Source organism: Melanerpes formicivorus, unplaced genomic scaffold (genome assembly GCF_026170545.1).
Source record: "Melanerpes formicivorus ecotype bairdi unplaced genomic scaffold, bMelFor1.0.p_v2 SCAF_180, whole genome shotgun sequence".
Lineage (NCBI taxonomy): Eukaryota > Metazoa > Chordata > Aves > Piciformes > Picidae > Melanerpes > Melanerpes formicivorus.
The window spans coordinates 555,001-562,500 of NW_027142532.1; positions in this window are offsets into that span (position 1 = coordinate 555,001).

The window sequence follows — 7,500 nt, forward strand, 5'->3', positions numbered from 1 at the left end:
CCCCCCCCGCTGCCGGTTTGCGCGGAGCCCCCCCTTCCCGCCGTTGCCTCTTGCCGCTACCCCCCGCCCCCCCCCCGCTGCCGGTTTGCGCGGAGCCCCCCCTTCCCGCCGTTGCCTCTTGCCGCTACCCCCGCCCCCCCCCCCGCTGCCGGTTTGCGCGGAGCCCCCCCTTCCCGCCGTTGCCTCTTGCCGCTACCCCCGCCCCCCCCCCGCTGCCGGTTTGCGCGGAGGCCCCCCTTCCCGCCGTTGCCTCTTGCCGTTACCCCCGCCCCCCCCCCGCTGCCGGTTTGCGCGGAGCGCCCCCGCCTGCCGTTGCCTCTCGCCGCGGCCACCACCGCCCCCTCCACACCCCCGGGCCCCCGTTACCGGTTTGCGCGGAGCCCCCCCTCCCGACGTTGCCTCTTGCCGCTGCTGCCACCCCCAGCTCCCCACACCCCCCGGCTCCCGTTAGCGGTTTGCGCGGAGCCCCCCCTTCCCGCCGTTGCCTCTTGCCGCTACCCCCGCCCCCCCCCCCGCTGCCGGTTTGCGCGGAGCCCCCCCGCCTGCCGTTGCCTCTTGCCGCGGCCGCCACCGCCCCCCCCCACACCCCCCGGCCCCCGTTACCGGTTTGCGCGGAGCCCCCCCTCCCGACGTTGCCTCTTGCCGCTGCTGCCACCCCCAGCTCCCCACACCCCCCGGCTCCCGTTAGCGGTTTGCGCGGAGCCCCCCCTTCCCCCCTTCGCGGGCTGCCGCTTCCCTCCCGGGCTGCCCGGCTGCTCTCTAACCCCTGCGACCGAGGCGGCGCTGTTAGGGCGGCCGTGCCGGTGCCCCTTGCCGCAGCTAGCCTCTCGCCGCTGCCCCTCCCGTCCGTCGTCCCCCGTCCCCAAAAACTTGCTGCTCTCCACGCTGGAGCCTGCACGGGGGAGGTTGCGCTCCGCTCCTCCGGCCCTAAAGCCGCCCTCGCCCGCCCCCCGGCTTGCCGCTTGGCTCGGCTGCCCGCCCCCCCCGCTAATCCCCCCAACGCCCCCACCCCAAAAACACCCCAGCCCTACCGCATGCCGCTCCCCCTCTCCCCGCTCTCGCTGACCGCTGCCACCCCCCCCCCCACCCCTCCCCCCCGAAACAAACCCCCCAGCCCTACCGCATGCCGCTCCCCCTCTCTCCCTAGCCTGCCCCCCCCGCCGTCGCTTGCTGCCGCCGCCGCCGCCGCCGCCGCCGCCGCCGCCGGGACCCGCCTCGGTCTGGTGGCGCGCGCTCGGAGATCCCCGGCTACCCGTCCGTCCGTCCCTCCCTCCCGCCCCGCCCCGGGGGAGGGCCCGGGGCAGCGCGGGCAGGCGGGGAGCAAAAAAAGGCGCGGGCGCCAAAAAACGTCGGGGTCCCGGGGTGGCGGAGGGGGGCGGCGGCGGGGGGCGGCGGCGGGTACACGGCGCCGGGTCCAGGGCGCCGGGTCCAGCCCGTCCCGGGGCGGGGACAGGTGGTGTCGTCCGTCCCCGCCCCCGTAACCTGCTCTGAAGCATCCGCTTCCCGCCGCGGTTCGCCCTCCACCCCCCCCGCCGCACACGCAGCTGCCGCTTCCCGCCGCCTCTGCCCCCCGCCCCGGGATCAACCACCCGCCGGGTCCAGCCGGTCCCGGTCCCGGGAACCTGCTCCCGGGGCCAGCCGGAGCCACGCCCCCTCCTCTGACGCTTCCAGCTGCCGCCTCCCCTCCCACCCCCCCAAACTCACACTGGCCCTCGCCGGCCCGCCCACCCGCCTACCTGCTTGCCCGCCGCCGCTGGGTGGCGTGCCGGACACTCTCGCACACAGGTACACAGACAGGGACACAGGGACACAGGCACTCAGGCACACAGGGACACAGGGACACAGGGACACAAGGACACAGGGACACAGGCACTCAGGCACTCAGGCACTCAGGGACACAGGGACACAGGGACACAGGCACTCAGGCACTCAGGGACACAGGGACACAGGGACACAGGCACTCAGGCACACAGGGACACAGGTGGCGGGCCGGAGGCCTCTCTCCACTGTGTGGCAGGGGTCCAAGAGCCACCCCAGCCCAACCCAGAGGGTCTTTTGCACCTCTCTAGAGGCCACCCAGAGACCCCAGGCCGCAGCAGAAGCCTCCCCCGCATGCTCTGCAGGCTTCCGACCCACCCCAGGCCGCACCAGAAGCCTCCCCCGCAAGCTCTGCAGGCTTCCGACCCACCCCAGGCCACAGCAGAAGCCTCTCCCGCACGCTCTGCAGGCTTCTCAGCCACCCCAGGCCGCACCAGAAGCCTCTCCCGCACGCTCTGCAGGCTTCTCAGCCACCCCAGGCCGCACCAGAAGCCTCTCCCGCACGCTCTGCAGGCTTCTCAGCCACCCCAGGCCGCAGCAGAAGCCTCCCCCGCACGCTCTGCAGGCTTCTCAGCCACCCCAGGCCGCACCAGAAGCCTCTCCCGCACGCTCTGCAGGCTTCTCAGCCACCCCAGGCCGCACCAGAAGCCTCCCCCGCACGCTCTGCAGGCTTCTCAGCCACCCCAGGCCGCACCAGAAGCCTCCCCCGCACGCTCTGCAGGCTTCCGACCCACCCCAGGCCGCAGCAGAAGCCTCCCCCGCACGCTCTGCAGGCTTCTCAGCCACCCCAGGCCGCAGCAGAAGCCTCCCCCGCACGCTCTGCAGGCTTCTCAGCCACCCCAGGCCGCAGCAGAAGCCTCTCCCGCACGCTCTGCAGGCTTCTCAGCCACCCCAGGCCGCACCAGAAGCCTCCCCCGCACGCTCTGCAGGCTTCTCAGCCACCCCAGGCCGCACCAGAAGCCTCCCCCGCACGCTCTGCAGGCTTCCGACCCACCCCAGGCCGCAGCAGAAGCCTCTCCCGCACGCTCTGCAGGCTTCTCAGCCACCCCAGGCCGCAGCAGAAGCCTCTCCCGCACGCTCTGCAGGCTTCTCAGCCACCCCAGGCCGCAGCAGAAGCCTCTCCCGCACGCTCTGCAGGCTTCTCAGCCACCCCAGGCCGCAGCAGAAGCCTCTCCCGCACGCTCTGCAGGCTTCTCAGCCACCCCAGGCCGCAGCAGAAGCCTCTCCCGCACGCTCTGCAGGCTTCTCAGCCACCCCAGGCCGCAGCAGAAGCCTCTCCCGCACGCTCTGCAGGCTTCTCAGCCACCCCAGGCCCCAACAGAAGCCTCTCCCGCACGCTCTGCAGGCTTCCGACCCACCCCAGGCCGCACCAGAAGCCTCTCCCGCACGCTCTGCAGGCTTCCGACCCACCCCAGGCCGCACCAGAAGCCTCCCCCGCACGCTCTGCAGGCTTCTCAGCCACCCCAGGCCGCACCAGAAGCCTCCCCCGCACGCTCTGCAGGCTTCTCAGCCACCCCAGGCCGCAGCAGAAGCCTCCCCCGCACGCTCTGCAGGCTTCTCAGCCACCCCAGGCCGCAGCAGAAGCCTCCCCCGCACGCTCTGCAGGCTTCTCAGCCACCCCAGGCCCCAACAGAAGCCTCTCCCGCACGCTCTGCAGGCTTCCGACCCACCCCAGGCCCCAACAGAAGCCTCTCCCGCACGCTCTGCAGGCTTCTCAGCCACCCCAGGCCGCAGCAGAAGCCTCTCCCGCACGCTCTGCAGGCTTCTCAGCCACCCCAGGCCGCACCAGAAGCCTCTCCCGCACGCTCTGCAGGCTTCTCAGCCACCCCAGGCCGCACCAGAAGCCTCTCCCGCACGCTCTGCAGGCTTCCGACCCACCCCAGGCCGCACCAGAAGCCTCCCCCGCACGCTCTGCAGGCTTCTCCGCCACCACAGGCCGCACCAGAGGATCTTTTGCACCTCTCTGGACGCCACCCAGAGACTCCAGGCCGCACCAGAGGCCCCCCCCCCAACCATTTACAGGCTGCAGTGCCAGCCTAGGCCCCGCTGGCAGCCTCCCTTGTCTGCTTTGGAAGGCCTCCCATCCACTCCAGACCTGCCTGGAGGCCTCCCTCGACTGCTCCCGGGGCCCTCGAAGCCACCCTAGGCCTTTCTGGAGGACCTGCTCGACCGCTCGGGCGGCTTCTGACGCACCCTCGGCCATCCGGCGCCCAGCAGCTCCCAGGGCCAGGCACCGGCCTCCCCCTCCGGCCGCCCCTGGGGCCGGGGGTGGCTCGGACTCGGCGCCCCCAACGTGTCGTCCCGTCCCCCCCCGCCCCGCACCGCCGAACATTCGCTGCAGCCGAGGGCTTGCCGCTCGACGCCTACCCCACCCGCCCAGCCCCCCGCTGCGGCCCGGCGCTGCCCCGGCCGCTGCGCCCTGCCTCTCATCGCTCCCCCCACCCGGCAACCGGCCGCCGGGCACGGCAAGTCCCAGGGCAGGGAACAGGTGCTGCCGGGACCCCCGTGCTGGCTGCCGGCTTCCCGGGGCTGCCCCGGGCACGGACAGGTCGCCCCCCCGCCCCGGCGAATGTTCACCGAACCGGCTGCCGGCTGCCTTCGAGCACCCCCCGCCCCCCGCCACTATCGTCCCCCCCGCCCCCCCTCCGCCTCCGCTGCCGCTTCTCCCCGCACCGCCTCCACTGCCTCCCCCCGCCGCCGGCGAACGAGTCGGCGGATCCGTAGGGTGCCGGGAGCCCGAACGGCGAGCGGCTCCGGCTGCTGCCGGGGCCGCGGGGCTTCGAGCCGCTCCGGCCGCGGCCGGGACCCCCGTGCCGGAAGCCGGCATCCCGGGACGGCCCCGGGACGGCCCCGGTCGCCGGCCGGGTGACGTTCAGCGAAGCGGCTGCCGCCAGTCTTTGGGCCTCCCCCGTGCCGGGGCCGCGGGGATTCGAGCCGGTCCGGCCGCGGCCGGGATCCCGGGCCGGACGATGGCTTCCCGGGCCGGTCCCGGTCGCCTCCCGGGTGACGTTCACCGAAGCGGCTGCCGGCTGTCTTCGAGCCCCCCCCCCCCTCCGCCTCCGCTGCCGCTTCTCCCCGCACCCCCTCCACTGCCTCCCCCCGCCGCCGGCGAACGAGTCGCCGGATCTGTAGGGTGCCGGGAGCCCGAACGGCGAGCGGCTCCGGCTGCTGCCGGGACCGCGGGGATTCGAGCCGGTCCGGCCGCGGCCGGGACCCCGTGCCGAAAGCCGGCATCCCCGGACAGCCCCGGGACGGCCCCGGTCGCCGGCCGGGTGACGTTCACCGAAGCGGCTGCCGGCTGTCTTCGAGCCCCCCCCCCCTCCGCCTCCGCTGCCGCTTCTGCCCGCACCCCCTCCACTGCCTCCCCCCGCCGCCGGCGAACGAGTCGCCGGATCCGTAGGGTGCCGGGAGCCCGAACGGCGAGCGGCTCCGGCTGCTGCCGGGACCGCGGGGATTCGAGCCGCTCCGGCCGCGGCCGGGACCCCGTGCCGGAAGCCGGCATCCCGGGACGGCCCCGGGACGGCCCCGGTCGCCGGCCGGGTGACGTTCAGCGAAGCGGCTGCCGCCAGTCTTTGGGCCTCCCCCGTGCCGGGGCCGCGGGGCTTCGAGCCGGTCCGGCCGCGGCCGGGATCCGGGGCCGGACGATGGCTTCCCGGGCCGGTCCCGGTCGCCTCCCGGGTGACGTTCACCGAAGCGGCTGACGGCTGTCTTCGAGCCCCCCCCCCCCCTCCGCCTCCGCGGCCGCTTCTGCCCGCACCCCCTCCACTGCCTCCCCCCGCCGCCCGCGAACGAGTCGCCGGATCCGTAGGGTGCCGGGAGCCCGAACGGCGAGCGGCTCCGGCTGCTGCCGGGACCGCGGGGCTTCGAGCCGCTCCGGCCGCGGCCGGGACCCCCGTGCCGGAAGCCGGCATCCCGGGACGGCCCCGGGACGGCCCCGGTCGCCGGCCGGGTGACGTTCAGCGAAGCGGCTGCCGCCAGTCTTTGGGCCTCCCCCGTGCCGGGGCCGCGGGGATTCGAGCCGGTCCGGCCGCGGCCGGGATCCCGGGCCGGACGATGGCTTCCCGGGCCGGTCCCGGTCGCCTCCCGGGTGACGTTCACCGAAGCGGCTGCCGGCTGTCTTCGAGCCCCCCCCCCCTCCGCCTCCGCTGCCGCTTCTGCCCGCACCCCCTCCACTGCCTCCCCCCGCCGCCGGCGAACGAGTCGCCGGATCCGTAGGGTGCCGGGAGCCCGAACGGCGAGCGGCTCCGGCTGCTGCCGGGACCGCGGGGATTCGAGCCGGTCCGGCCGCGGCCGGGACCCCGTGCCGGAAGCCGGCATCCCCGGACAGCCCCGGGACGGCCCCGGTCGCCGGCCGGGTGACGTTCAGCGAAGCGGCTGCCGGCTGTCTTCGAGCCCCCCCCCACTCCGCCTCCGCTGCCGCTTCTCCCCGCACCCCCTCCACTGCCTCCCCCCGCCGCCGGCGAACGAGTCGGCGGATCCATACCGTCCCGAGAGCCCGAGGCGGCGGCACCCAGTGCGGGTCCGGCCGAGGCCGGGACCCCGTGCCTGTCGCAGGCTTCCCGGGACGGCCCCGGAACGGCCGCGGTCGCCGGCCGGGTGACGTTCTCCGAAGCGGCTGCCGGCTGTCTTCGAGCCCCCCCCCCCCCTCCGCCTCCGCTGCCGCTTCTGCCCGCACCTCCTTCACTGCCTCCCCCCGCCGCCGGCGAACGAGTCGCCGGATCCGTAGGGTGCCGGGAGCCCGAACGGCGAGCGGCTCCGGCTGCTGCCGGGACCGCGGGGATTCGAGCCGCTCCGGCCGCGGCCGGGACCCCGTGCCGGATGCCGGCATCCCGGGACGGCCCCGGGACGGCCCCGGTCGCCGGCCGGGTGACGTTCAGCGAAGCGGCTGCCGCCAGTCTTTGGGCCTCCCCCGTGCCGGGGCCGCGGGGCTTCGAGTCGGTCCGGCCGCGGCTGGGACCCCGTGCCTGTCGCAGGCTTCCCGGGACGGCCCCGGAACGGCCGCGGTCGCCGGCCGGGTGACGTTCACCGAGGCGACTGCCGGCTGTCTTCGAGCCCCCCCCCCCCCTGCCGGAGCCGCGGGGATACGAGCCGGTCCGGCCGCGGCCGGGACCCCGTGCCGGAAGCCGGCATCCCGGGACGGCCCCGGGACGGCCCCGATCGCCTCCCGGGTGACGTTCAGCGAAGCGGCTGCCGGCTGTCTTCGAGCCCCCCCCCCTCCGCCTCCGCTGCCGCTTCTCCCCGCACCCCCTCCACTGCCTCCCCCCGCCGCCCGCGAACGAGTCGCCGGATCTGTAGGGGGCCGGGAGCCCGAGGCGGCGAGCGGCTCCGGCTGCTGCCGGGACCGCGAGGCTTCGAGCCGGTCCGGCCGCGGCCGGGATCTCGTGCCGAACGTCGTCTTCCCGGGACGGTCCCGGGAGGGCCCCAGTCTCCTCCCGGGTGACGTTCACCGAAGCGGCTGCCGGCTGTCTTCGAGCCCCCACCCCTGCCGTGGCCGCGGGGATTCGCCCCGGTCCGGCAGCTGACGGTTCCCTGTGTCGGACGCCGGCTTCCCGGGACTGCCCCGGGACAGCCCCGGTCGCCTCCCGGGTGACGTTCACCGAAGCTGCTGCCGCCTGTCTTTGTCCCCCCCCCCCGTGCTCTCCCTCAGGCGGGAGGTAGACGTGCTCTCCCTCGGCGAGTAGA